The sequence below is a fragment of the Camelus bactrianus genome, chromosome 5 (genome assembly GCF_048773025.1).
Source record: "Camelus bactrianus isolate YW-2024 breed Bactrian camel chromosome 5, ASM4877302v1, whole genome shotgun sequence".
NCBI classification, from domain to species: Eukaryota; Metazoa; Chordata; class Mammalia; order Artiodactyla; family Camelidae; genus Camelus; species Camelus bactrianus.
The window spans coordinates 61,963,634-61,979,420 of record NC_133543.1 but is presented as its reverse complement, the minus strand read 5'-3'; positions in this window follow the sequence as shown (position 1 = coordinate 61,979,420).

Below are 15,787 nucleotides of genomic sequence, written 5' to 3'. Positions count from 1 at the left end.
CTAACTTAACTAAAAATACAGCTTAACTAGACTTGTCTATGGTTTCCTGCCCTACTCACAGCTTCATCCCTAATGGGGTCTCCTTTCTCTGTGATTACACACTCTGATCCTGGAATGTGACTTCTTCCCTGGCTGCAGCTGATTAAGTGAGGGAGGAAACTTAACCCAAGGGGAGTTAGTGCAATGACTTGAAAATGGTGGACTGGTTTTTTTATCAGACTTTTTTTCACATAAATCAGAACCTGAACAGAGGGTTGCAGGGGCTGCTTAACACAGAAAGTCTCCTGGAGTTAGGGTGAGGGAGCTATTTTGGAATTTCCTGTTCTACCAAATTATGAGGAGGGAGAGTATCAGAGATCAGTGATCAGGTGGAAAGATGGGAGTGGACACACAGAAAAGCAAAGAAGTATGAGAGGACAAGGGTGAGAAAATATCCACTCTTTTCTTTACTTGAATTAATTTGACTAGTTTTATATTTCTTATAACCTAATTTGTATTTCTTGTGCAGGCGATATCCTCAGTATATATTTGCTGAATGAGTGAATGCATGGGGCATTGTGTCCTAAATGCTTGGTGTGTACATCAAACAGATATGGTCCCTGACATCACAGAGTTTACAGTATAGTGGAGAAGACAGATTTTACATATTTGATCCTGATCATAACACGAGTGTTGATACTTATTATATGATTCAGGAGGCAGAGGGTAAAACAATAATTATTCATTGTTGTAGTATTAGAACTTAACAGGGGGTCAGGTGAGAGTTTCAGTGTTATTGATCATGGCCAATGGATATGGAATGCACTAGAAAACAAGTATGATATCATTAGCAAATAAAAATTAATTGCACTTAACAAAAATTCAGCCTGGGCTGGACTTTTCTCTCTCTCCTTCCCTTCCTCCCTCCCTTCCTTCTTCTCTTTCTCTCTTCCTTTCTTTTTGAAATCTGGCTACAATATTGTGCTAGTGGACATATTTTAATCTGGTGCAAGACGTGCATAACAAAATAAGTGAAAAGCTATTAAGGTTAGAGAACACATATATTATTTATTCCAGTGACTAAGGAGTAATAAATAATTTTGTCAAGCTGCACTGTAACATTCAAATTTCATCTCTATTATGGCTAATTGGCCAAGAATTTACAACTCTGGACTCCATAGAATGGGGGGAAAGTGTATTCACTTGTACCAATAGATCACTGAACGTATTAACTGTACCTTTCTTAATTCATTCTCTCTCTTTTGCTGAAAAAAAAAGCCTCTCTCAAATACATCATTTTTCCTAGTCACTGGAAAACAGTGCTGCACAACGGGATTGTTATAATGTACTTAAAGTTGGCACCTATGTCTCATTGGCATGTAGCGAGCTTGTGTGAAACTGTTTTGATCTTTGCTGGCTTTTTAGCTGAAAAGATTTGGAAATCTTTTGGCACTGGCGAAGACAGCAGCGCTCTACTGGCTGTTTATAGTTGGCCGATTTTTAGCAACAGATAAGACAGTCTTTGTCGAAGTCATTTTATTAATACATAATACGCAACATGTTGCCTTAAAAGCAAATGCTTATTTTTCTCATATCAAGAAATCCTCCTGGTGTTTGCCTCCATCCAAAGATACTTAAAAGGGGTCTATGTTTTCTTTTCTGTCTTCTCCACTATACTGTAAACTCTGTGATGTCAGGGACCATATCTGTTTGATGTACACACCAAGCATTTAGGACACAATGCCCCATGCATTCATTCATTCATTCAACAAATATATATATATAGTGAGAAACCTTTGTCGAGAAATAGTACTGCAACCCTGAGATTTAGAGGTTTTCTAGGTAAAAAGAATTTTTCATGATGTAATTGATATTCTAACTACTCAGCTGGACTCAAGCTTTCAAGGGCTAAGTGCATTTGCTGATTTGTTTGCATTCCCTACTCCAGCTAAAAGAATTCAAAGACATGAAGAGTCTATTGTGAAAAATGTATAAATAACGCAAAAGACCCCCTCAAGTGGACTATCAGAAAGGGTACCAGTGCAGTTACTGCTTTTTAATACAATTATGAAACACTTAAGCCGAAAAAAAAGTATAACCATCTCAAATTTGTTGAGGCAATTATACTTCGTTTGCAAAATATATATATTGCAAAATGATTACTGCGTTTTTGTCACAGAGTCACAATTCTCTGATTCTTCGTGTTCCCCATAGCCTTGCATAGACGTCAGCATATTTAAATAACCAGTCGCCAACTCCAGACTTCACAGAATGAGCTCAGCAAGGAAAGTTTTGCCTGCGGGCAGGGCATGCTGGAGTGTGCTGTGACCCTGGGTCTGGTGGAGGAAGGTACCAAGTGTGGGGCATGTGATGGCACTGGGTCCAGTGGCGCGCGACATCTCTTTGGCTTGTGCTGCTCGGGTCCATAACATCACAGCTTTGCGGTCCTTGGTGAGCATGTAGGAGGCCTACAGTAGCTGCAAGGGCTGTTGGGGTCCTGTTATGCCTCTAGGTCCAGCAGCTGGTCACCAGGAAGGCAGTGAATGGCGGCTAGAGCAGGCAGTGTGCTTACTCTTGGGGCCTGATGCAGAGGCTTGTGTGGTAGCTCAGATCAGATGCAGGCACACATTGTGGTGGGGACCGGGGTGGGCGCAAGGGTTGGGCAAACTATGGGCTCACTGGCAGCTGCTGGGGCCCTGGCTGTCGATGTGCTTTCCTGTGGCTGCACAGTCTCCCTGTGGGTGTGTGCACTGCAGAGGAGGCCGATAATGGGGGATTGGGCTAGGCACACGGCTGGAGGGGCTACCTGCAGGCAGTATGGTGCAGTGTCTTCCAGTGGCAGAAGACACGGCCTGGTCCAAGCCCAGAAGCAGCTGCAGGGATCCTGCTTGTCAGATGCGCTTCTGCAGCTGCATTGTTTCTGTGCACACTGCAGTGGACACTGCTGCCAGCTGTCAGGCAAGTGGTGTGCAAATGCACAGCTGGAGGGGCTCTTTCAAGTGCACACTAGGAGGTGGGTGTCAGCTGTGGAGTCTAGGCTGGCATCTTGTGCTCATACAGCCACAAAGGCCGAGGCTGGCCACCAGTGCAGTTCCTGGGCTCTGGCATGGGTGAGGAGGAGGTAGCAGGGAAGGACTCGGGTGGCTGGTGTCAGCAAATGCAAATTCCTGTGGGGCAAAAGCTGGTGAAATCCACAGGGGATCTGTGGCAACGGTGCTGGTGTTAATTTCTTCAGTGGTGAAATCTGGATTTGTCTGCAGAGCAAGTCACTACAAACCGTGCCTTGCCTAAACTTGTTGATTCTTTTCCTAGATAGAAAGAAGTAAGAATGAAGAATGAAGGAGTTAAAGAATGACTAGTTCTCAACCGCCATAGCCCCCTTAGCAAGCCTACAGACAGAACACACGCAAGATAACCTCTGAAGAGAGAGTCAGCCAGTCTTCATGAAGTGGGGAAGGATGCTGAACCCAACCTCCTCCTTCAATGATTCACTGAGATTCTTCCCCCCATCTGTCCCTTTAAAACTGTCGTGGCTGAGCAGAATCTTTGGAGTTGGTCTCTGGACACAAGTCCACCTCCTCCCCAGATGGCTAGCTTTTCTGATTATAACACCTTTCCTTTCTACTGACACTTACCCCTCGATTATTGGCTTTTGAACAGCAAGTGGCTGAACCTGACTTCGGTAACAAGAGCTCTGCAGAGCTGTTTTTGTTCAGAGATAGCTGTCTAATTATTGATCTTTATGAGGGGTTGGAGTGTGGAGTTTCTTCTGAATTATTTCATATTGTTCATCAGATTTTCAAAAAGGCTGGGGAGAATATTAAGAATAATTGTACCATGTGACGTATATAAAATACTTGTTAAATGAATGCTTGAATTTGGACTGTATTTCTTCTTGACAGATTTCTTCTTGAAAGATTTCTCCTTTAGAAACTCCTCAACTAACAAAGGTTAGAGTCTTGTTATTTTACATCAGCAAATGGGTAAACATTAAAAAAATTGTTTCCTTTCCCAGAGGTCCCTGCTCCCCTTTTCTGGAATCTTTCTTGTTTGAGAGACAAAGTACTTGTGAATGTCAGAGAAGCTATGCAGTTGCGGCCGAAATCCTTGGGGGCCATTTTTCCTTCAAATGTAAAGCCCCGGCTGTGCTGCAGCCGGAAACACAGCCGTCCATGTCTTCAATTAGCGCAGGGCCCAGGCTCCCACGGGGACACGGCGGGTCCCATTCAGCTTGGCTCCACTCCTCTAGCAGCAAGGCTGTGTCTTGGGCCAAGCAAGGCCCTGGTGAGAGAGAGAGCGGGGAGGACATGGCAGAGCCTGAAAACTTGCAGGTGTGATGACCAAACTTTGCATTGATCTAGAATGAAGACTTTTTTTTCCCTCCTAAACTGCAAGTATTTGAAATGCTCAGTGGTGTCTTTGGGGTGGGAAATTAGCATAACTTCCTTCTCTCAGTCAGGTCTTCCAGCCTCCCAGTGGGGTTTCCCTTTGAAATAAGAGTAGTGTGTGGGGAAAGGATTCAGGAGCAAGGCTTGGAGGCCAAGAAGAAAAGCAACTGGCCTATTTCCCATCCAAAGAGTAACCAGATACAGCTGTAACTTTAGACTGAGGTGCTTGGGAAAATGATTTTTATTATTATTTATTATTTTTAAGAAGCCAGTGTGCATTGCTGAGGAAAGGACCTAAAATGTAGCTGAGGAAATCCAGATTTGATGATATAGTCTAATATACGATGTAGAATTTAACAAGATAGTTGATTTTATTTCTTAAAAAAAGCCATAACAATTAATATTTTTAAAATACAGAATGATTAAATGTCAACTTAGAAATACAATCCAGAGTTTCTGAAACACCCAGAGGGTACAACATACTTAAAGCCTTTTCCTATTTCCTTCCATATTAGCTACATTCGAGTTTGAGCAATGATTGAAGGAAGTTAGAATGCTCTTGTGTTTTCACTACCTGTGGGAGCCATAACAAGATCTCAGCTGAAACAGGAAACACAATAAATCCTCCTTTTATGACTGGAAGTGAACGTAGTTTATGGTGTTTGCAATAGTCACGTAACTTTGTGGAGGAAACAAGTAAATAATATTGTAAGTTATGTATTACTAAATAGCCTCTGCTGAATAGTAGCCTGTTTTGTATATTTGCCACCTCTTTGTGATAGTAGCTTGTGTCTGCACTGTAGGTGGCACATAATCAGCTGCGATGCTGAAATGAAGAGAAAAGAGGCATGCGACAATGAGTTTGTGAAAGGTTCTGTGTAATGGGATTTCCCATGAACAAATTAGAGCAAAAAAAAGATAGACTGTATTTTATTAGTTTGAATAGAAAAAAAGTTAGGTGACTTAAAAACTAGGAAATATTTTAAGAATTACAGCTTATTGGCTCAGTATTTTTTTCAAGGAGTGTTCGTGTTTGACCTAGAGATTAGAGAGAGAGGCATAAAGTCAATGATCTGAACGGTGCTCACACTTTCTTTTACCCCATTCAAGACAAATTCAGCGTAGTTATTCTTTAATTACTGTTGCCAGAAAGATAGCCTTTAAAAGAGAAAGAAAAGAAACAATCTTTTTTTCTGAGTCCAATTCATTTGAAAAGCCTATATTGGAGTCACCATGTTAGGTGGGTTTGAACCAAACTCTTTTTGTTCAAGTCAGTCTGTGCACCTCAGATCCACATTTGGTGGTGTTCCAGGATACCTGCAGTGCCACTCCTGTCTGATTCTGCATCAGCCTGTGACCTAAACGAGAGTGGATGTAGTTGGGATGAGACTTGTAGGGTGTATCACTCACCTTGACACCATGGAAGGGTCCAGCTTAGTGTCTTTAAATTGTTGAGAAGTCTGGGCTCTATCTCCAGAGTAAGGTTTTCAGATGTAGTAGTGATCATCAGTCTCGCTGCAACCAGGCTGTATTTCGAGAAGGAAAAGAGACATTTCTTCATATAAATGGAAGGCTAATTCCGTCATAGGATGCATTCACCTGAAAAGGGATTGACGTGCAAGTGGAAATTCAGAATTTCAGTTTCAAATACATTGAAACTAAGATTCAACCTTTGAATAGTCTGCGTCTGTTTTCATTCATGGTTCTTGCTCTGAGTGTTGTGACTGTGGCTACAGTCCTCATGAAGCATTTTGTGAATCAGAAAACAGATTACAAAGACCAAAAGTTGCAGGACTATTAACTGAAGTGTTTAGACTTAAGTGAGACACATTTCTCCTGAGTGTCAGAGGATGGCTACCTCATGGCTACATGCATTATGAGTAAAATAGTGTGGGCCCCATAAAAGTGGGGGGAAAAACCCACGAGCCACATTCAAGATTAAAAAATAAAAAAGAATCTCCTTCCATGAAAACTTTACACTGAATGTTTTGGCACATATACAATTCTCCTCTATGTGCTGTTTTCTAGAGTATACAGTAGCTTAAGTAATAATGCAAAAATTGATTCAGTAATGATTCCTTTATTTTTTGTGCACAACACCAAGGCCTTCTGTCATATCTGGTTGAACCTCAAACTTCTATAGCTGAAAAAAACATTTCAAGATTTATTTTTTTTAAAGCATTCTTCTTAAGAGCCAGCATTCTACAGAGAGGATCGGGATACTTGACTCTAAGGTGACATTCCCTAGTAGATTAGGTTAAGCAAAGATCAAGAGTAGACTCCTGGTCAGTTTTATTTTTTTCCTTTTAGCTAAACTGCCAACATTTCATTTAACTGTATATTCAAAGAACTGCTATTTTAGTTGAGTAGCATGGTTCATTTTGTAACATTAATAACTTTCTTTAGTTCAGAGTTCCAAAGTGAATTCTAATATGTAAGAGGTTAATGTAATGCAGGGCAATTTCCAGACAAAGTAGTTTTTTTTTTTTTTTTTCTTTTTTCTTTTGTGGGGGAGGTAATTAGGTTTGTTTATTTATTTTTAGAGGAGGTACTGGGGATTGAACCTAGGACCTCCTGCATGCTAACCATCCACTTTGAGCTATACCTTCCCCAGACAAAGCAGGTTTTAAAGAGACCTATGAAAAGAAACTAAAATAAATTCCTAGGTATCAAAAATACCCTTTAAATAGAATTGGTGAATAAAGTATAAATTAGTAAAAAATATGGATTAAATTTTTTGACAATATTCATTGACTTAAGAAAAATATACTGGTTGGAAAATACATTTTGCTAAACATGAAACATCTGAAAAATAACTTGAAGTTTTTGCTAGTTTACAATATGCCAGAATTTACTCATCCCTAATTTTTGTTGCTTTTTCAAATATTAACCTATGGTATTTAAGAGCATCTTCACAAGAGGAACTATCTCCAAGAGGTTGTTATGTAAACTGTCTAAGACCAATGCTGCATACTTAAGGACAGATTTATTCCAGGAGTTACTGTAAGATAGAATTATCTGCATTGGATTGATGTAGAATATCAACAAAAACACATGAAAATGCAATATGGGAAAAAGCATTTAATGGTAGAGGCAGGCATGGTCTGGTCAGCTGTAGGCATCCCAACTACAACCCTGCATGGCCCCTGCCATTTCTGCATATGCTCTTACCTCTATTCACATCGTCTTCTTTCACATTCACCTCTGCCTTCCTTCTTTTATTTCCCCTTTTCTATATATTTCAATCTTTTCTTGCTCTTCTATCTTCCCCCTTTATTTTAGGTTATTGAGGTTTCTGCAGCCTTGTCCATTGGAGGAGAAAGAGGACATCTACTTCTAATTGTGATTCCTTGTATTGACACACTATGTCCAATGGAACATTGCTGTGTGTTTCTCTAATATAAAACAGGTCAACGTATAATGGGAGGGAACCTTAGTACCATTTAGTCTGCAGCATCATCCTTCAGCTGTAGGTGGTAAAAGGAGAGACACTGCCCTGGAGTTGGTGGTATAGATTAGACTAGGTCAGGGGCCTGAAATCCTTGGGTTCAAATCCAACTCTGCTACTTACCAGCTCTTTGCTGTTGGGCTGACTTAAAACTCAGTGTTTTAGTGAGGATTAAATAAGATAATGTATCTCAAGCATTTAGCACAGAGCTTGGCATACAGGAAAACATTTTTTAGGAGGTGAGATGGACAAGGGTTTGGGACCCTATTGAGTATGTTGGCTCCACTAGGTGTTCCTAAGGGTTAATTTGCCCCCTTAAGAATCAAATACCATTCCACCAACTGCAGAAAATCCAATGTTTTCCCAACAGATTTCCATGAATCCCTAAGGACCTAATGGTCATGGTCACCTATGGCTCCAGTTTCCTGCTGCTGCCAAATTATTTGTTAAGGAACTATCTCACCGTCCCGTGTAAGTGTCCATGTTTTGTGCCACTTCCACCCTGACGTGTTACCCAGTGATTTTCTTTAATTTCCATACACATACAAAAATTATTCACAATAGATATTTATTTGTATGTAGTAAAAACTTGGCTGCAGTTTAAGATAAAGGGATTTGTATCACAGACAGGTTAACTTACAAATTAAATGTTGGATATTCTTGATGTTTTAAAAAGCCTTGGCCATTTTGGAAAAGTGGGCTCTGGTTTCTGTAAAATGATGATAAATAATATCTATGGAGGGAGATTATAGCTCAAATGGTAGAGTGCATGCTCAGCACCCAAGGGGTCCCGGGTTCAATCCCCCATACCTCCTCCAAGCGGAAATCAATGAAGTCAACCTAATTACCTCCCCCTCAGGAAACAGACAATAGTAATAATATCTAAATCATAGGGTTGTTGTGAGGGCTGACTGAGAGAACGAATGACAAACACTTACAACAACGCCTGGCATGGAGTGGCTGGCCATTACTCTCACTCTCGCGGTCATCATCACCGTTACTGTTCTCTGGCCCGCCACCAGTGCCGCCTCCCTTCTCTCTCTCTTCCCTTTCTGCTGCCACCCACGTTCCTGTTTGTTGTCTTGGTGGCTGTGACCTTTAGCTCTGGCATTCATCCAAGGTATTTGTGAAAGCATTTCCTAAACTGAGATAGTTTCCTTTCCAAGAAGAATTCTGCCTCTAGCTGATAAGGTAAAAGGCATTGGTGGTTTTTTCCCCCTACTACTTATATATTTTCAGCTTATAAAATAAATGTATTTAAGAAGGTAGTTTCCAGATATATGCTATATTCAGATCAGATTCATCAGTGTTTCTTTAAGCAGTCTCTACCTGCTAACTACCCAGTTTACTTAGTGACCTGATAGTATGTTTCTTAACTTTGTACAAGAGTGTATACTCCTTGTGGGGAGGGTACAGCTCAGTGATAGAGGGCATGCTTTGCATGCATAAGGTCCTGGGTTCTATTTCCCAGTACCTCCATTAAAATAAATAAGCCTAATTACACCCCCCCACCCAAACCCTGCACCTAAAAAAAGACAATATATTCCTTGATGGCAGGGCTGTGTCTGGCACATTTTGGATTGACAGGAGATATTCATGTAATAAATAGCAACTGATTGATTCTCTCCCTGTCTCCACCATCGTGGTGTGTGCAGTTGACTCCTTTCCTTCTCTAGTTTTTCACAAGACTTTCAGGATCAAGCGATTTCTGGCCAAGAAACAAAAGCAGAGTCATTTCATTCCCCCAAAGATTTCAAATGAATATTCACAATACAGTCAGGTACAACTCGAAGAGGAGACACTGGCAAAGAATTGCACATCTGGTGGCTACACATTTATGCTGTTAGGTCACTAACATTTTACTTTATCAAGCTGAAAAATTGTCACCACTGGTATGGATGGGCATATTTTATTGGGAAATTTTTTTTCTTTATGCTTCTGCACTAAAGGTTGGTTCAGCAATAAATATGTGAGACTTTAATTTTTCAAAGCTGATTGAATGAATAGATGGAACAATTATGAGTATATTCAATTCCAAGGAATAAAAGTTTTTTTTTATTTGTGCTAATTTTTCTTTTCCTTTCTTTTTTTTAAAATTTACACTGTCGTATTAGTTTCTAGTGTACAGCATCATAATTCAGAGATCGATAGATAGATAATCTCTCTCTCTATATATATGTATATACATATATTCTTTTTCATTACAGGTTACTACAAGCCATTGAATACACTGAATATAGTTCCCAGAAGAAAAGTACTTTTTAAAAGAGCGAGGAAAAAAAAGCGCCAGCAATCTTTTTAAAGGTAGCATGGAAACTTTTACTTCATTCGCTCCCTCACAGCAGTGGTGGAAGAGGTGACATGGATTCCGCAGAGACCACCCCTCCGCCTGAGCTGAGCCCACCTGCAGAGGGGCACCCTGGGAAAGCTTCACCGCGGCTCACCTCCGTGCAATCTAGGTGCTCCCAGCAATCCAGGTGCTGAGAGACCTGCTGTGGGAGCAAGTGGTCTGCCAGGTTTGCAGCGTGTGTACGTGTGTGCATGGGTCTGCTTGCGTGAGTGCGTGTGGATGGATGTATCTGTAAGGCAGGTGCACCCGCGCAGGAGCAGGGGCCGGGGTGGAGGCGGGGTGGGAGTGGCGCTCTTTTCATCCTTGTGTCCATCTGACTTTTTTTTTTTTTTTTTTTGACAGTTTTGGATGCGTTTGGTATTTTAAAAATCTTTCAGGTATCCTGCATACTGCAGTTTAGGACATTTTATATGAAAGGGGATATTTAGGTAATTCTTAGAGCTCAAAGATCAATCTTCATCATCTGCAAAAACCACGGATTTGACACCTGTTCTGCTTTTCCTGATGTTCCCTAATTGAGATATTCCTGTATTTTACCTTCCTTAAGAAGAAAGAGGAAAATGAATGATATTTATTCACTTTCTGAGCTGTAATCTCTTAATATTTATTGAGGACAAATATCTCTAGGATGTAGCAAGGGCAGCCCACCCCCACCTACACCCTACCTTGGCAGAGCTCATCAGCTCTGTTACTTACACTAATGCTGGGAAAGACTTCCAGTTAGAACTGGCTGGGAAAAAAAGTAGAATGAGGGGCAACAATAGAGTAAACAGCACCGATGCAGAGGAAAGTCAAGGAGGAAAGTTGGAAGGATGGAAAGAAGGGAGGGAATGAGAAAAGGGGGAAAACAAGGAAGAAGAAAGAGAAAGAGATGTGTTGTGGGAGAGATTCTGGGGCCACTGTGGATTTACTCAGTATTCACTGTGGAGGGTGTAAGGTCTGGGAATGGAGAGGGATCTGATATCTGGTCATTTTCTTTGGTTTTTTTAATTGAGATATAATTGATGTATAACATAGTAGTTTCAGGTGTACAACATAATGATTTGATATTTGTATATATTGCACAAAGATCATAGTAAGTGTAGTTAACATTTGTCACTGTACAGAGTTACAAGATTTTTTTTTCCTGTGATGAGAATGTCCTCTTAGAAACTTTCAAATATTCAAATACAGTATCATTAACCATAGTTACCATGCTGTACCCATGATCTGTTTTATAACCAGAAGTTTGTACCTTTTGTCAGACAATTTCTCATTATGGCATTGTTTCTCTGGATTCAAAGGGCCACCAAGGCAGATGTCATGTCTGATCTGTTCATTGCTGTAAATTCAGTGCCTAGAAAAATGCCCAAAACAGAGTAGATACTTCATAAATATTTGTTGAATTAACAAATTCATCATTTTCGTAAAGACAGATCACTTTATCTCTGTTTACCGTATTTTAAAATAGATTAAAAATTCTCTTCATCCAGCAAGGGCTGAGCTGACTTGGCTTTTCAGGAATCCCAAATGGGGGATGGTAGCTGGGACCAGCCTGGGCTCCACCTGTTTACCCTTTCCAGTCTAGGAAAAACAAACAGCATAAAGTCTTGGAATTTCCAGTGTAGCTGTGCAAATCCCTCCTCACACCGTTGTAGCAATCACGAAGGTGGTTTCCTTAGTTATGAAGGGTATCATTGGGCAAGCTGCCTCTTCCAGAGCCAGAAATCACCTCATTGGCAAGCACTCGAATTATTATTACGTTGACGAAATGTGACATTAGTTTCCTGGGTTTCTAATGGAGATAGGAAGCTCTTACGCAGAGGAGGACGGGCAATTATTACTTACCTATTTCTTTGATGAAAAAATATAAGGAATGCATTCAGAATAGGGCAGGTGCGGGAAATGTCCAGGTTATGTCTGGACAGAGCAGGTACGATAAAAGCCTGGAGATGCATGGACCAGTAATGTGCCCACCTGACAAAAGGATGAGGGATTGTTAGGATGGGAAGAGATGCTTTCAAGCATGAGATATTTTTTCCAATTTGTTCCTACAGAGACACAGATGTTTTTATAAACCTTATCTTATTTTTCCCTAAAATTGTCTTTTGATGTGCAGTGAGAAAGGACTATAATGCCTGTTTTACAGATCAGGACACTGAGGGTCAGAGAAGTTCAATGACTTACACAAGATGTTAGAATGAGATGGAACCAGGACTGAAACCAACTGTGCCTTGCTAGTCTTCATATTTGGTGGGGCTGTCATAGGAATAACTTCTCAGTGCTGCTGTTCCTTTCTATGACAATCAGTAAAGTCTCTTCTTCACAGTCACTCACTTATTCATTCATTCATGCAACAAATACTTTTTGAGCACCTACTAGGTGCCTGATGTAGGCACTAGAACAAATGGTCAAGTTGCTATTACATGTTGAGCTTACACCCTAGGGGAAGGAGATATATAATCAAATAAACACGTGAATTATAGAGTATATTACAAGGTGCTAAGTTATGGAGAAGAATAAAGCAGTGGAGGAGAAGGATAAAGATGGACATGGGCTGGGGCGTTTACCTTTTTATAGGGTCATCAGGGACGTCTTCATTGAGAAGTTAACATTTGAGCAAACACTTGAAAGAGGTACGGGACGGAGTCATGTGGACATCTGGAGAAAGAGTACTGCAGACAGAAGAATCAGCAAGAGCAAAATCCATGAACTAGGAGCACTTCCATACCCAGTATGTTCAAGAACCAGCAAGGAAATGTGTGTGGTAGAGTGCGGTGAAGGAGGGGAAGAGCAGTGGGAGGAGAAGTCAGAGAGGAGAGGGGAAAGGTGGGGTCTGTGGGATCCTGTGGACCGCTGTAAAGACTGTGAGTTTGCTTTAAGTGAAAATGAAGGCCACTGGGGGCATAACAGGATCCCACTCATTTTCACAGTCTCACCCTGCCTGCTGTGTTGTGATTAGACTGTAAGGGATGAGAGTGGAAGCGGGGCACTAGTCACGAGGCTATTGTGATAATCTAGACTTTGTTCCATCCTTTTGACAGTTGAGATGATGAGATGAGGTCAGGTTCTTTATACATTTTGAAGGTAGAGCCAAAAGGTGGACTGACCCCCAGAATTTTGGCCTGAACAACTATAATGATGGACTATCATTAACTGAGATTTGCAAGATTGCAAGTAAGCCAGGTTTTAAACATTTTATTCTTTTCTTTTCTTTTTTTGACATGGTGGTGGTGAAAGATCAGGAGCACAATTCGGGGTATGCTAAATTTGAGGTGTTTATTAGACAGCCAAGTGGAAATGTTGAGTAGGAAGCTGAGTACATTTCAGGGCCAAAGTCTGAGCTAAGAGAGCTAAATCTGGTAGTCATCAGTTTCTAGATAGAGCATAAAAATTGTGAGATTGGAGGAGGGTATAGTTCAGCGGTCGAGTGCACACTTAGCATGCACGAGGTCCTGGGCTAAATCCCCAGTACCTCCATTAAAAAAAAAAAAAAAAAACAAAAACGTGGTGAGATTAGAAGAGATGCCCAAGGCAGTGACTACAGAGGAAAGAAGAGGATCAAGGACTGAGCCCTCCCAATGTTGGAAATGAGGATTTCAAGGATCACCTTTTAAGTGGAAAACATACCAGGACTCTCCTAGGTATCCAGATAGTCTGTTGCTACCAGCACCAGCACCACCATCATCACTTCCATGACTACATAACTGTTACATGTTGGTGATGTGAACTGGTTCTACCATAACAGTGCTTTGCAGAGCAAGTTTGCATCTCACCTCTGCATATCCAGGAGTGATAAATTTGCTGGGTGGAGAAAATCCTTATCTGACTTTCACACAGTGAGGGACACCTCTTATTGTACTACTATCACGTGTTGGTCCAGAAAGGGCTTAGCTCTGGATTAACATGCCTCAAATAAAGAAGCGAATAGAAAGAGAAGCTGTTCTCATTTAGATTACAAAAGCTTATCTTCTACTATGAGAACAGCACACTGCGAGCTGCAGTGGGGCACACAAAGAGTTACAATATGGCCCTCAACTTTGAAGCATCACAAACTGGTACATGTGGCTATAGCAAGGGGTAACCTGATTACGTGATATAGTCGTGAATCACTGTAGTCACTGCAGGCTGCCATGGCTGGAGAAGAGTTTGTGAAGGTCGTGTTTATCCAACAGCCTGCCTGGAGCAGAGAGTGTATTGAGAAACAGCTGTGTGTTGGCTTGGAGGGAGGAGTGGGATAAGGTCATTGTTGGGGGCCTGAAGAGACCAGGATCAAGGGAGCCTTGGTGGGTGGTGGTGGCTGGAGTTGGGAGCGTGGCCTGAATGGTAGGAGAATGTCGGGGTCTGGCTATCCTAGGTCAAGTTCCAAAGGGTTTTGAGGAAACCTTCAAAGGGTAAGTCTCAGCTCCAGCCCACTTCTTATGCCGCTTTGAAGAGGCATGAGTTTGGGGAAGGCTGAACACGGGGACATGGAGGCGGAGCAGAGACACTGACCTTCCGGGTCCACCCTAAAGCTCAGGACACGAGGGGCACAGGGACTGTCCAAGGACTGCTTTCTTCCTTGCCTTCACCCTCACTAGTGTTAGATTTAATTAGATTTAACCTCACTAGGAAACAGTGTCCTGAAACTTAAAAAACATGATTTAAAAAGAATTTTTTGTGTGTGGGGAGAGACAATTAGGTTTATTTATTTATTTATTTTTAGAGGAGGTCCTGAGGATTGAGCCCAGGACCTAGTGTGTGATAAGCATGTGCTCTACTACTTGAGCTATACCCTCCCTCTCTTTGTTTTTGTTTTTGTTTTTGTTTTGCGGGTGGAGGGAGGTAATTCGGTTTATTACTTATTTTTAGAGGAGGTACTAGGGATTGAACCCAGGACCTCATGCATGTACAAGCATGCACTCTACCACTTGAGCTATACCCTCCCCACTATGATGATTTTAAATATCAAAACTAGTTTTGAAGAATAAAAGTTCCTATACTAGACAAAAATGACACATTTTCTTTCTTTCTTTCTTTTTACTTACTCACTCTCACAGTCTACATTTATCGAACAACTACTATGCAGGCTGCCGTGCTGGGGACACACGATCGATGGAGTGTAATTCCCTGCCTCGTGCTCACGCCATGTTCTGTTATGGTTAGAATACTTTCTGGCAGGAAAAAACTCACTTGAGTATGAGCCCCATCACCTCCACTCTTCGTAACTTTAAATCAGGGGTTCAGTTTAATTCAGCTACTCCCTGCACCTATGTGCCTCGAAGGAGAAGGTCATGACCATTTTGTTGAATAAACCCAAACTGTTCTTTTTGTTACTGTCAGTCACAGGGCTGAAGGAGTCCCTGTGCTCACCCTAAAAGGCAATGGCCACCGAACAGCCTCATGCTAAAGTCATTTCGTTTTACAATTTTATTCCAATAACAAGGGGTGTTTCCCGCTGAGTGGGAAAGAGGCACAAGGCATGTATTTGGGGGGATAGGTGGTTTCAAGACTTTTCTGGTCAAAGCATTTTGATTCCATGATTAACAACGTCAGATTTTCTTCTGAAAGCCTTCTTTTGGAAAGACCATGGTGAACTTCAGAATGTATTTTAAGTGCTGTAATTGCTCTAATAAAAAAGGATAAACACTGTGACCATTTCAT